Source organism: Theropithecus gelada, chromosome 6 (assembly GCF_003255815.1).
Source record: "Theropithecus gelada isolate Dixy chromosome 6, Tgel_1.0, whole genome shotgun sequence".
NCBI lineage: Eukaryota > Metazoa > Chordata > Mammalia > Primates > Cercopithecidae > Theropithecus > Theropithecus gelada.
This window is the reverse complement of record NC_037673.1, coordinates 138,960,751-138,975,533: the sequence shown is the minus strand read 5'-3', so window position 1 is coordinate 138,975,533 and position 14,783 is coordinate 138,960,751. Positions and strand designations below refer to the sequence as shown.

The 14,783-nt window shown below is 46.9% G+C and overlaps 1 protein-coding gene across 13 annotated transcripts in view; it reads left to right on the top strand.

The window, feature by feature from the left end:
* The window catches only part of FGF1 (fibroblast growth factor 1), a 106,924-nt gene that overhangs the window by 14,451 nt on the left and 77,690 nt on the right, over nt 1–14,783 (top strand). The window lies entirely within an intron of this gene.

The following is a 14,783-nucleotide window of genomic DNA, read 5'->3' as shown; positions in this document are numbered from 1 at the left end:
GCCTCTGACACTCAGCCTGTGTGCTAGCTGCCAGGGGTTAGGTATTGTGCAGAGTGGAAGACACACCCATTTCCACCTCATTAAATAAGCATTGCATGGCTAATACAGTATCCCTTGATTTAAGGTTGCTGGAAAAATAATCTGAAGGCATTTGTGCCATAGGCATACCATGCTTTAGGTAAATCTAACATCTATACATGTGGGTGAGAGTACTTTTTCTGAAGAAAGGGTTCACTAATCAAAAAATGTTCAACTACCAACAAGGTGTCCCCATCTTGAGATATGACTGGATCCAGCCCAAACAACCACAGAGAAGGAAGGGGACTGATTGGGTGGGAAGGTAACAGAGAATGGGCCTGGGCTGACGTGTCCAACTCAGTGGAAAGATAAGTGAAGGAGTCCAAGGTACAGGAACAAGAACAAGCATCTGGGCCAGTGGTCTACAGGGAGAGAAAAGGGGAGGAAAGGAATAGCAATTACTTTGATTATTAAATACACCATGGTTTAAACCTAGCCAGAAGTGAGCTTCTTGAGTTCACTTGCAAGAATCTTGGTGCCAATGCTATCTGCTTAAAACATTTCTCTGTTTTTAACTTTTTCCTTGTTTCCCCTTTGCTTTTTAATAATTAATTTAGACTACTCAAGAGAGGGAGTGGCTGGGTGCGGTGGCTCACGCCTGTAATCCCAGCACTTTGGGAGGCTGAGGCAGGTGGATCACGAGATCAGGAGATCGAGACCATCCTGGCTAACACGGTGAGACCCCGTCTCTACTAAAAATACAACAACAACAACAACAACAAAAATTAGCTGGGCGTGGTGGCAGGCACCTGTAGTCTCAGCTACTCGGGAGTCTGAGGCAGGAGAATTGCATGAACCCAGGAGGCGGAGCTTGCAGTGACCCGAGATCACACCACTGCACTCCAGCCTGGGTGACAGAGCAAGACTCAGTCTCAAAAAAAAAAAAAAAAGAGAGAGAGAGAGAGAGGGAGCATAACACATTAGCTAAGTACATAGATTCCATAGCTGGGCTGCCTGGGATCCAAATTCTGCCAGTTATCAGTCCTGTGACCTTGGCCCTTGGTTTCCTCATCTGTAAAGTGGGGGTAATAAAGTACCAACCTTGTTATGGAAGGAATCAAATGAGTAATGCCCTTATCAGCACAGGGTCCAGCTCACAGTGAGTACTGTGTATTTGCTATTATTATTATTATTATTATTCAAAGTTGAGTTCTGAAAAGGCTGCTTCGGCCAGGTGTGATGGCTCATGCCTCTAATCCCAGCACTTTGGGAGGCCAAGGCGGGTGGATCACCTGAGGTCAGGAGTTCAAGACCAGCCTGGCCAACATGGTGAAACCCCATCTCTACTAAAAATACAAAATTACCTGGCATAGTGGCACATACCTGTAATCCCAGCTACTTGGGAGGCTGAGGCAGGAAAATCGCTTGAACCTGGGAGGCAGAGGTTGCAGTGAGCCGAGATCACACCATTGCACTCCAGCCTGGGTGACAAGAGTGAAATTCTGTCCCCCCCAAAAAAAAAAAGAAAGAAAGAAAAAAAAAAAAGAGGAGAAAAGGCTGCTTACAAGTCTATTTGTTCCAAAGCCCAAAGTGACACTCTATGAGTGACCCCTGGTGCCACTGCTTGGATAGCTGGGAGGCACGTTTGCTTTGGCATGGAGCTTTGTTCACATGTATGAGCATTCAGACATAGAACAGCTTCTGAACTGGTCCCCAACATTTATTGAACCCTTGCCGTGTCTAAGCACTGTGCTTGGCTGTAAGTGTATCACCTCACTCAATACTCATTACAACCCTGCATATAATAGTAGGGGCTGTTATAGATGCAGGAATTGAGGCTTGGTGGGTGGGATGTTTGGCTAAGGTCACACAGCTACCAAGTGGCAGAGCCAAGCTTCATACCTAGGCTGTCTAGTGAGCCTGTGCTCCTCACTGGTAGGCTGTATATGGTTTGGGGGGATTATGAGAGGTGTCCTGAGAGGCACATGGAGCTTGGTGACAGGAATTCAGCACCAGATGATATTGGAAGACCCTAGAAAGTAGGCCAGGATTTGGAAACTCTGCTAAGAGATGGCAGGACCTTAGCTTGGGCCACAGGTAGAATCTCAGCCTTGAGGACCTGTAGCCTCTGGGATTGGCTCTTTGGGGCAAGACATGAACGCAGGCACTGGGGTACAGTGGGGCTAAGGTTTTTCTGACCAGGTAGTAGATGGTGCCCAAGAACAAAATAAACAGAGTGCCTAACAACAGAGCCCTAAGCACAGCAAGCGTGCTGGGCCAGGGTGCCTTATAATCCTTAAGCCTAAGGCCAGAGGTCATCTTGAGCTAAACCTGAGGTCAAGATTGGGTAACCTCAGCTGTGGGTAGAGGAAGAATACATAGTCCAAAACTAAGTATCTGAGCACAGTAAAATTTACAATAATGAAAACAATTTGATTTGCCAATGCAACCCCTCTAAATAGTATATTTAAAATGTGACTTACAGAGATTTGTTTTATACCTAATTGCTCAAGACCGTCTCCTGACTTTGTCCAAGGAATGCTGGTGATGAGAACAGGTGTGAGGGGCGTGCCTACCTGGCACCAGGGCTGAGTCGACATGGGGTATTACTCATGGACATGACTCATCTCTGCTCCTCCAGGACCTGTGGTCTTGTCCAGGGGTTTTCAAATTTTAACATGCATAAGAATCACAGGGGAGCTTATTTAAAAATTAGGTTCCTGGGTGCTCCCCACAATTTTGATTCAGTGGCTTCATGAGGGACCCAGGATTCTGCATTTTCTGGGTGGGGCCTAGGTAATTCTGATGTCTTTGGTCCACAGACCACAATTAAAGAAGATCAGGTCTGGCCGTTGCTCGGCTTCCTTTCTTGTTGTGACTATGAGAGGGAACACAGAGTTGTGTGGACTCAGTCATGACAGTTACCCTCTTCTTTGTCATCACTTCTTCCTGAATTACCTGGTGAGACCCCCCCCCATTATGATAACAATAACAACACATTTGGTACATATTGAGTTATTATGTGCTGGGTAGAGTGTGAAGCCCTCTGCTTGGGCAATTCTCTCATTTAATCTTCACAACCATCCCATAAGTGAGGATTACTATTACCCACATATTATGAGCAAGGGAAAAACCTCACTGGTAGTAAGTGACTGAGTGGGGATTTGAACTCAGAACTAGCAGCTTACCAGAGCCTAGATGTGTAACTAACTTCTAGGCCATTCAATGATAGTTTTAGCTCCTGTCAGTACCACCCTCCTTTCTCATTCTTGGGTAGGGTGTCTTTCTCCAGTTGCCATTCCTGTCATGCCCATCCCATACCCAGACTCCTGTGTCATTTCTTCAGAAGACGTGTCTGGTGTTTCCTTATTTTTATTTCATTCAGTGAGTCGAAGAGGGTTGGGGCAATGGACATGTGATGGTAGGTGTTAGGGTTGAATTGTGTCCACCCCCAAGTTCATAAGATGAAATTCACCCCCCATCCCCAGTGCCTGAGAATGCAACCTTATTTTGGAGATAGGGTCTTTACAGAGAAAATCAAGTTAAAATGAAATCATTAGGGTGGGTCCTGCTCTACTATAACTGGTGCCCTTATAAGAAGGGGGAACTTGCATACAGAGACATGCATAGAGAGAAGACAAAGTGAGTGGACATAGGAAGAAGATGGCTATCTACTAGCCAAGGAGAGAGGCCTGGAACAAATCCTTCTTTCATAGCCTCAGAAGGAACCAACCCCACTGACACCCTGATCTTGGACTTCCAGCCTCCAGCACTGTGAGAGAATAAGTTTCTAGTTTCTGTTGTTTCACTTACCCAGCCTATGGTGCTTGTTATGGCAACCATAACAGACTAACCCTGTAGGAAGCCAGACTCCTAGGTTCCCCCACTAGGCCCATGGCTCTGGGGTGATCTGGTTGAAGGCCTACACATTATGCAAAGGTTTGGCAAATTGGGAACAATAAGTAGGCCCAAGGCCCAAGAGGGAAGAAGAAATGAACAGAAAGAGTGAAGAGGAAGGAAGGAAGCAAATGTAAAGAAAATAAAAGAAGGGAGGCTGGAGGAAAAGAGGAGAGGGACAGGGGATTGGGATGGGCCTACTGAGGGCCATGTCAGGTTCATTCAGCTCAGCATGGATGCCTCGTGTGTGCCAGAGGGCATGCGAGACACTGGGCTACAGCAGTGCCTGAGGCCAAGAGCCCCCACCTTCATGAAAGTTAGAGGCTAAATGGGGGTACACACATCAATCAAGCAGCGATTCTACCAGGTGGTCCTGAAAAACCACATGGCAGGGCAGCTTGACCCCAACAGGGGGTCCGGGAAAGCTTCCATGAGGAGGTGAGGCTTGGGTTGAGGTCTGATGGATCGGCAGGTTTCAACTGGTGGGGGCAGAGTGTTTCAGGTGGCAGGGAAAGGAGCATGCACAAAAGTTGCCTGGCATGAGGAAGCCTGGCATCACCAAGGAGCGGGAGGAAGGCCAGTGTGGCTGAGTGCAGGAACAAAGGGGCAAGCCAGAACCCAGGAAGCAGGCGGGGTCAGACTGTGCAGCCATGCTGAGGATTTAGTTCCTTAAGCTGTGAGCCCTAGAAAGCCAGGGGAGAAAGTGATCCGAAGTAGGGCGTTCTCTCATTTCAACAAAGGTACCGATGGGCTAGAGAGGCAGATGGCAAGGTTCAGCAGTGGGTCAGCCCTGGAGAGAGACGTCAGGTTTTCTGAGCTCACACCCCCAAGGTTGGCTGCATGGCCATTAGGGAGTGAAGTTCCAGGCCACTCCTCAAAGTGTTTCAGCCATAGTCCTTCCTCAACAGAGTGTGCTCTAGGCATTTGCAATGGCTCCATTGGGAAGGGTCTGAATAGGGACTCTCCTGTCAGTACAGCTAATTAGTAAGCTGGGCAGCTGGGCCAGGCTCAGACTGCAGTGGACTAGGCAGCCCCTTCTTTGGCATTATTTGGAGGACACAGAAAGGTCTTGTAAATCTAGCCTCTGCTTTGCCTGCCTGTACTTTGCCTGAAGTTGCAGGAGCAGGCGTGCATTCAGAAGGTGACTTATTCATCAGAGACTTGGCGAATGGCAGAGATTAGTCCAGGCAGACCCCCTGAGAGCACCAGGGGAGAGAATGGGTGGAGACAAGCCCAAAAAGGGGCAGAGGGAGCTGAAAGGAGGAGTGCAGAGGACCTGAAGCCCAATTTGCCTTTTTCATGATGTCACCAAGAAGCAGCAAGATAGGACTGGGGCTGCAGGTGAGGGAGAGTCCCAGCATGGTGTTCGCAGCCTTGCAGGTGCCTGAATGACTCCATTCCGAGGCAAACACATCCATCGCTGGGGAGCTTCTCAGCTGTTGTTGGCACGATCCGTATGTAAAAAAGTCTGCATATAAAACCAAATGCCATGCCTTTACCACATACCCCATCTGCCACAAAAAGAATTCCCTTCTCTTCCATTTGAGCAGAGGGACTGGATTTGGCTTAGCAAGGATGCGTTCCTGAAGCACACTATAAGGGAGAGTGGTGATTTTCAGGAAGGTGAGAAAGTAGACAGGAGGCCTCTTGGGGGGCAAGATCCATCTGACTCCCACCCATCCCACATCTCCCCACCCATCCAGCCCCTGGCCTCCTGTCTGTTTCTCTGCTGTTCTGGGCCCTTTCCTGACTCTCAGACTTTGCGACTGCTGTTTCATCTGCCTGGGATGCTTTCCACCCAGTTCTTCAGGTAGCAGGCCTCTTTCCGTCCTTCAGGCCCTGCCTCTCTTGTCAGTTCCTCCAAAAGTCTTCCCTGTTTCTCCCCTCTGACTTCTTTTTCCTTCATGCCGCTTACCCCAATTCGTAATTATCTTGTCAATTTTTTAAAAAAACTTTCTATTACCCATTCTCCCCCTTAGAATATAAGCCTCATGAGGGCAGGAACAAGACCTTGTCTGTTTTGTTCCCTGCTATATTCCCAGTGAATAGGACAGAGCCATGCCACAGAGTAGGTGCTCAAATATCAGTCTAATGAATGACTGAGTGAATCACTAAATGTTGGGAGTGTTAAAGCGAAGATCCAGGACAGCAATAGGACCTTCTACCCTCTGTCGCCCCTTATAGCTCTGGAAAGGGGCCTGGAAAGTAAGGCTGAGACTTTTGCATCAAGAGCCTCTCACCCTAACTCAGGTGGGCTGGCCTCTGCAGTTCCCAGGACCCTATGCTATGTGTCAGCTGCTCTGGCTTAGTCGGCTTAGTGTCATCTCTTCAGAGGACTCACTTCGGAAGCCTGGAAAAATCCACCCTACTGGTATTATTCATGCTTAGAGATGAATAACTTCTTTTGGCTGATGGGCATCAAAGACAAACAAGTGATGTCAGGCACCCAGAAGGGAGACATGGATCCAGCATGTTCCAGCCCTTGCACCCATGGAGACAGACAATGTAGCTCATCTCTGCCTTCCCCATCAGTCTGATGGGAATAGTGGAAGCAGTTTGCATTGATTAACCAATGTGTACAAAGTGCTGCACCAATACCTTTAAGGACATAAAGAGCTTCTAGGAAACGAGACTCTTCTTATCCTTCCTTAGAATATCTATCAGAATTAAGAAACAGCAACTAAAGGAAAGTTGAGAATGAATGCTCCAGAGTCGCTCCCTGGAGTCTACACAAGCAAATTCAGCAGCCCAGAGAAGAGAGCTGCTGCCTGGGCCAGTCCAGGCTTTTTGCAGTTGACTGCATTGCCTTTGGTGATAAGGTGGTATTTGTTATAGGAGCAAAACATTCCTCCTTGAGCCTTGATGGTTTTGTTTTTTTGTTTTTTGTTTTTTTGTAAAAATGGGGATCTTTCTAAATGGCAGAGATGCAGGGTGACTTCAGAATGGTTTCTTTCAAATGAGAGTTTCTTTCCAAGGATTAAATCTTCACTCAGTTGGCCACACAAAGCTCACTGCCATTCTCCCAGGCTGGTCCTGGGATGTCTTAGCTGAAGGCGTGTGAAGCAGAGCCCTAAGCTTCTTGGAAAGTGAGCTCACACAGAAGAAGACAGGAATTCTTCTGACAGTTCTGACCTATCTCTCATTAACCTTTCCCTATTTCAGAGCCACAGCCTGTGGCACTCTGGTAGGGTAGCATGGTGGTCAAGAGCGTGAACCCTGGAGTGGGACTGTCTGAGTGTGAATTCTGGATCTGACATTCAATAGCTGCGTGACCCTGGACAAGTTACACAACCTCTTTGATTCCATAAAATAGAGATAATAGCAGCAGTTCTGTCCTAGGGTTGTTGACAGGAAGATGTGAGTTAATACATCTAAAGTCTATCGTATATGCCCGCACTGCATCAGTGTAACTTGTTCCTATCTCATAGGGTTGGTGTAAGAATGTGGTGAGAGAATCCATGTAGAGTGCCTCAGATGTTTTAGCACACAATGCACAGCACCTAGTATTTGCTCAACAAGCAGATTGTTGCTGCTGGCAAATTTTCCAGCAAAGGTTTTTTGGAAGCGTTCATGAGAATGTACTTGAACTCAAAAAATGGTACTAGGACATGGAGGTCACCTGTTTCCCTGCTGTTCCTCTATCAGCCTTTTGTTCCAGGGGAAGATTATTATCCTGTGCCTTTTAAGCACTTAAAATCCTCGTGTCAGGAGCCTAGAACTAGCCAAGAAAGAAATAGCCCCGTTAAAGAGGTTAAGCCCAGGGCAGACACAGGTTACTTGTTCAGCAGTTTTAAGCTGTAGATGTTCCCAACAAATGATTAAAGAAGAATTGACTTCAATAGATTCCTTTTGCTCAACGCACAAAAAGGCTTTGGGATTCCCAACCAGCCAGGGGGTGTTCGGTTCCTCAATACACGCACTTTTTGAAAATTCTGCTCAGTGTTCCTTGGCAGTGGGCTTTGAGTTCAAATCATTTGGACATTGACTGCAGAGATAAAAGGACAGGCTAGTATAGGTGGTAAATTGCACAGCCGTTTTGCATTTTGGCTGCCTGATGCTCCACCTTCCCTTGTTGGGTTACCTTGGGTGGGGAACAGGTCCTCTTTACATTTTAGTTGCCTTCTCTATAAGAGCTCCTGTCTCAGAGGATGGTGGTGGAGGTTAAATTCAAGGTGGCATGTAAAGCTCCTAGCATAGCTGTCTCTTTTGATTCTTGTTAATTCTCTTCCCCTTCCTTTGTGGTCCTCCTGACTGCCTCAGAGCTGTGGATATGGAAAAACTCAGTGGTGATCAATGTTTTCAAGGTCTGAGAATATTCCCTTGCACCAGGTGACCATGAGCACATCACTTGGCTTCCGCGCCAGCACAGAGAGATGGATTCTGGGAAGGGGTCCAGGTCGCAGTCTGTAGGAGGGGATGCTGGCAGCCCCCACACTCCACTCAGTCCATCTTTTCACCAAGGGAGGCCAGAATATGGATTTTTGCTTGCTGTTCCCCTGGGTTGTTAGGCCTCTCATTAAGGCCTGAAGATTGATTTTCTCCTATACAGAAGGTGGACCTCTTCCTGTCCCACTCTGACCCTCCCTAAGGCTTCCCCACCTCCCACTGAGGTCTGAGGGTTTAATACACAGCTGGTTCAGGGTGGATCCAGATGCATGCGGCGCAGGGGGGAGCGTTTCCAAGGCAATGACCGAGTTGTTTCTAACGACCCATTGACCTGACCCTCCCCACCTCACACCGCCCCTGAACCGAGCCAAGCCTTTGGAGGGCGGCTTCACCTTGGGATCTCTGGCTGCAGCCCTACTGTGGTGGGAGGTTCGGCTCCCACGCTGGATGGGCCCTGGGGGAGGTCAGAGGGAGGGTGAGCCAAGGAAGGCCTTATGGCCTCTCGTTCCCTCCAGGCCTCTCCCTCTTCTTCTGACCCATGGCAGGCAGAGGAGGGGTGTGGAGTCCCTTGTTCTAGGAATTGTAAAGAATATCTCTTTAGAAACCTCCAGCCATGTCTTGCTCTAGGATGGAAGCATATCCTGAATTGGCTACTTTAAAGTCTTTTCATACACGGCAGATCCAGAGAGAGGCTTCTGGTGACTAATCAGGAGTCGTGCATTGGTCAGACTATTGCAGCCCCAAAGTCAGTGTTTTTCCGGAGCCAAGATCCCATTGCTTCCTGGCCAGTCCCACATCCTGCTGGACCTGCGTTGGCTGGCTCATGTTTCTCATTATCTCTCCCCCAGCCTCTTTAAAGGCTTCTCACTCCACCCAAAGGTTTTATTTTTAACTCGCACAGTAACGCTAGGGCTGAGCAGGGATACCACCTACATTCATAGGAAATGGGGCTGTCTTGGAAAGGTGTCCCCCTCTCCAGGGACTTTCTCCCTCCCTACCTACCTCCCTTCCTTTCATATTTATGGAGCAGCTAGCCCAATGTGGGCCCTCCCTGGAGGGGAGATACAATATAAGGGCAGATACGATCCATGCTCTCGAGCCACTGACATTCTGATGGGGCAGAGGAGTGGCTGACACATAGAGCATCACACACGAAAAGGTAGGCCAACAAAGAAATAAACCAAGTCAACGGGGAGTTTGATAAGAAGTCTTCTCCAAAGAGAACAAACAAGGCACCAGGACAGGGGAAGCTGTTATACATTGGGAGGGGAGGGGAGCCTCTCTGAGCAGGTGACATAGAGGTGGTGGCCAGTAGAACAAGGGGCACCAGGCACGCATGAAGCAGGGTAAGGACTGTTCATCAGGGAGGGAGAACAGGTGGGAGGACCTGTGGTGGGCATGAGCTTGGTGTGTGCTAAAATGTCACAGAGGCCAGGGTTCTGGGGGAAAGTAGTCAAAATGAGGCTGGGGAGGCATGCAAAGACCTCATGCAGGGCCCTGGAGCCATGTAAAGAGTTTGGGGCTTTGTTCTGAGTGCAGCGGAAAGTCACTGGGCATGTTGGATATAGCAGGGGTCAGGCAAGGATTGACATTTTAAGACCCTCGCTGAAGATTGATATTCTCCTATAAAGAAGGTAGACGCCTGAGTGGAGAACTGACCCTACTGACCCTAAGAGGGGTGGAGGGAAGGCAGAGACATGATTTAGGGGGCTACTGAGTCATACAGAAAAGAGATAATGGTGGCTGAGGCTGGAGTGGAGCAAGACCACAATAGAATCAGGCTCGCTCTTCCAGAAATTAGCTTGATACCAAATATCTTCCTTCTAAAGAGCTCATAGAACCATATCCCACAATCATCAAGCAGAATAGAACACCAAGGCCTGAAGATATAGAACTGTATAAGCAATAGAGTTTAGATAGCCTACTGCTTGTAACTCGTCATATTTATTACGTTTCCAAACACAAGTAAGATCTTTGTCCAACATCTGCCTCTTTGACTTTCTGAATGGTGTGCAAACACTCCTCTCTCTTTATACCATGGTAGCTATCTCTGTTCTTTGTATCGTTGGCTGAGATAGGAGGCCAAATGGGCCAACTCCACTATTCCTGGGGAATTTTTGGAACAACTAAGAATAAAAGATGAGAAAAAGCCCAAATTCTCAACTCTGATAGAATTTGCCTTGACTGAGTGATGCCACTCACCTTCTAAACTCAAAGGTGACTTTAGATGCCTGAATAACCTGAACAGTTGTCTGTGCTCTCCAAGAAAAACACTATTGTGTTACTGCTCTTCAGAAGAAAGGAGATGGAAAACAACAGTACCACAATGCAGAGATTCTGCACAGAATAATAATAATAATAGCTATTATCAGTTGTTTGCTTCAAGGCACTTTATTTATATTAACTCACTTAATCACTGATGAGGTAGGTCCCCCTCTTAACCATTTCACTGATGATGGAATTGAGGCTTAGAGAGAAGTGATGCGAAACATGATAGAAGTAGAGTGTCACATCCGGAAGGTGGTCGAACTCCTAACTATAAACCAGGCTTGACTATCTGCCTTGGTTGCCAGTTACTTTAAAAACTGCATAGAAGGCAGAGCGTGGTGGCTCACACCTGTAATCCCAGCATGTTGGGAGGCCAAGGCAGGAGCATCACCTGAGATCAGGAGTTCGAGATCAGCCTGGCCAACAGGGTGAAACCCCGTCTCTACTAAAAATACAAAAATTAGCCGGACATGGTGGTGCATGCCTGTAATCCCAGCTACTCGAGAGGCTGAGGCAGGAGAATGGCTTGAACCCAGGAGGCGGAGGTTGCAGTGAGCTGAGATTGCGCCACTGCATTCCAGCCTGGGCAACAGAGCAAGACTCTGTCTCAAAAAACAAAACAAAAAAACTGTACAGAAAAAGACCTGAAGGAGAACATCCAAAATGTTAGCAGAGCAGGGATATGAGTAATTTGCTGTCTTTTTCGTGTAGTTTTTTATTGTTTTGAGTATACAGTGTCTGGTACTCAGTGGATGCTCAAAATCTATTTGTTTAATTAAACTGTCAAGTTAATGAGTATATGTTACTTCAAAATTATTTTTGAATAATTAAAGTAATAGATCTCATTATAGGAAATAGAAAATTTCAGGAATTTTAAGAAGATTAAAATTTATTCATCATTCAGTGGTAATCACTGTTAAAATATCGGTAATATTGATTTATGTCTTTTCAGGTTTCTTCCTATTTATGTCTGTGTCTGTCTCTTTATCTACCTATTTATGCATATATATGCATGTGCATAACAAAATGGTATCATACTGTATAGTCTTTTAACTTGTATGTAATGGAATGATGACATTACTCACCTCTCAAGTATGTTTTTGTGTGCAATTCCACCACAATGTGGTTAGGTTAGGAAAAACCTCAGTTGTGGCTGAAATGTGGGTCCTGAAGTTAGACAATGGGGTTTAAATTCCATTCCTACCCCTTACCAGCCATGTGACCACAGACAAGGTCATTTTTCTGAGCCTCAGTTTCCCCAGGTGTAAATGGCACATACCTCAGAGGATGTAATCAGGTAAAACAGGTAAAGTTCTCCTGAGCACTCTGCCCAGCATGAAACAAATGTGCAGAACGTGTTCATTGCTATTGTTATGAAGCTAGAAGAAGCGTTTCCTCGCAAGTCCAGTGGTTTCAAAAACTCCCTCCCATCTTACTCTGCAGGATCCAAGAAAAATGAATTTAGAAATCACTCAAAATACCCTCTGACCATATTGCCCTTTACCCTAATTTTTTGAAGGAGGGGAGTGTTAAAGTCTTAAGTGTTAAAGACAATTAGCTCTTTTTCTCTTCCTTACCAAGAACCAGGTTTGTTGGATTAGAAATACATTTAAATAATTCTGTTGCTCACAGCTGCAAGAGGAATGTAGCCTTCCTTTCTATTTAGCAGCTGTGTTTTACAATTGTCTTAAAGCAAAAACAAAGCAGGCAAAAGAAAAAGAAAAAAGCAGGACTGTTTAGATCAATCCTAAATTGCTCTCAGTTTTATATAACAATACAGAAGATGTCTTATCCCTAAAATACAGACCAAGAAAGAACTAACCTGATTCGTATACTGGACATCGTTTGTTAACACAGACACTCCACTGACACATACATAGTAGGTTCTCCTGAACCATGTTGAATACATTCTTGAATATATGTTTTCTTTACAAACGGCAAGCTATTGAGGAATAAAACAGTATGTTCATGTAATCTAAATACTGTCAGAGCCTGTTCGTAGGGTCAGAAGAAGATGATAGATGGTTAAATGAACAGCTGCTTTTTGAGTTTGTGTTGCATGTTGAGAAACTTTTTCCTCTTAATTCATAGCTCAGGAAATGTGTTTATGATCCTGGTGGAACTGTGTAGAGATTTCCCTAAACCACTGTCATAGGCAGCACATGTGAGAAAGCGCTTCTGACGGTTGGGCCAAGTTTTTCCATTTTTGTCTAACTATGGGAAATACTCAGAAACGTCTTAGTGTATGTGTAATAGCGTGCTCTCAGAACCAAAATGGCCCTAGAGATCACAGATAACACATGTGATTGTAAGGCAACCCAACATCGGGCCGAGACATTAATTGCAGCGCAAAACCCCTGAAGTCCAAATAACTGTGAGGCACATCGTAATTTCCAAATAAATGATTGAAAGTGGTAGGACTGCCAGCATCTACTGCTGTCAGGTTTTTGTGGGTTTTTTATCCTGATTTCTTCATATGCTTTGCTGGTGTTGGTTGAGTGCCTTCTGCATGTAAGAATCTATACCACGGGAGATGCAAAGGTAAAACAGGTTCTCTGCTCTCATGCTGTCTTGTGTGAGTGGATAGGGGCCAACAACTCAGCTGCAGAAAGAATGAAGTACTGGCTAGGCAAAGCACCACACCGTGGGTCCTTGAAGAAGGACCCTCCAGACTGGAGAGACCAGGGAAGGCTTTGCAGTGGAGGTAGCATTTGACATAGGCTTTGAAGGATGAGGAGAGTTTTAATTAGCAGAACATGGAGCAAAATGTCCTTCCTAACTGAGGGAACAGCAAGAACCAACATAGGAAGGCATGGAAGTTCTTGGTGTGCAACAGGGGAGAGGGAGCAGCTCAGATTGCTGCATTGTGGAAGGACATGATGGGAAGTGAGGCTTTTCACACCAGATTTGAGGTCACTTAAATGCTTGGCCAAGGACTTTGGCCTTCCTAGCTGGGAAGTAGGAAACAAGGGAAGTTTTCTGAGCCAAAGGTTGGCGCATGTGGATCTTCCTTGAGAAGCATGACCTCAGTGCCAGTGTGCAGAAGTGACGGGAACAGCAAAGCTGTGGGGCAGGAGACCAATCCCGAGGCTCCGGAACCCAGTTTCCACTCTGGTTAACCTCTTTGTAGCTTCGGGCAATGCAAACCAGCCTGACTTCCCCCTTGAAGGCTGTGATCCTGTACCTCTTGGCTCTCCTCCTGACTGTGCCTCTTCTCCCCAGGATCCTGGGGTTGCTCCTCTGTGGCAACCAGCTGCACTGGGGATCTGGGAGTGTGGAGTGATCCCCAGGGTGGCTGCCTCTGTCTGCTTCACCCTTCAGGCTCCCCTCTGTTCTTCCTTGCAGATCCCATCTTTCCCATCTGCTCCGCTTCTCCTCTGCCTGCCTCACATTCTGGGTTCTGAGCCCATGTCCACTGCCTGCCAGTCAGCAGATGGATGACTCTGTTCACCTCAGCTGCGACACACCCCACAGTGAGCACAGCAGTCGTCCTGCCAGATAGGCTGCTCCTGGCTGCGTCCATTCTCTCAGTAAATAGCCTCTCCAGTCATCCTTCCAGCCCCTCTACGCCCCACAGCCTCTCCATTCATCCTTCCAGCCCCTCTATGCCCGAGTCACCTCTGATTACTCCTTTGAAGAATCCTCTTCATTCTTCTCTTCGAGTGTCTTTGGAGCCATCCTCTTCCTTCCACTCTCATGGCCCAAGTTTAGGATCTTTTGTCTATTTCAATTCAACAGCCATTTATTGAGCCCCAGGGACTGTGCTGGGGACATAGTGGTGAGAAGGAAGCACGTGCTTCTGTCCTCGACTAGCTTGTAGTCTAGTCAAGAAGACTTGAGGAATGATGAGCTTTTCAGAGATGGAAATAGAGGACACTGTGCCCCGTGGCCTCTGCTCTGCCCAGCCCCGTACCAGTAACCAACAAGTTTCCAGAAGAATTTCCAAATTCCCTTCCCTGAAGTCTCCACTGGCGCCACTTTCATTTGCTTGCAGAACAAAGTCTAAATGCTTTGGAATGGCATCATTCAAGGTCCTCCATGATCTGACTCCAAGCAGGCTTGCACTCACCCTGTGTGTCCCTGCAAACCCCCTGCTCAGTGGCATCGGCCATGCACACTGGGAGAAGATGCCCTCTACTTGCCCACCCCTGGGCCTTTGTTCAAGTGATTCCTTTATTCCATGCTCACATGTGTAAAACCTGTTTGTCCTTCCT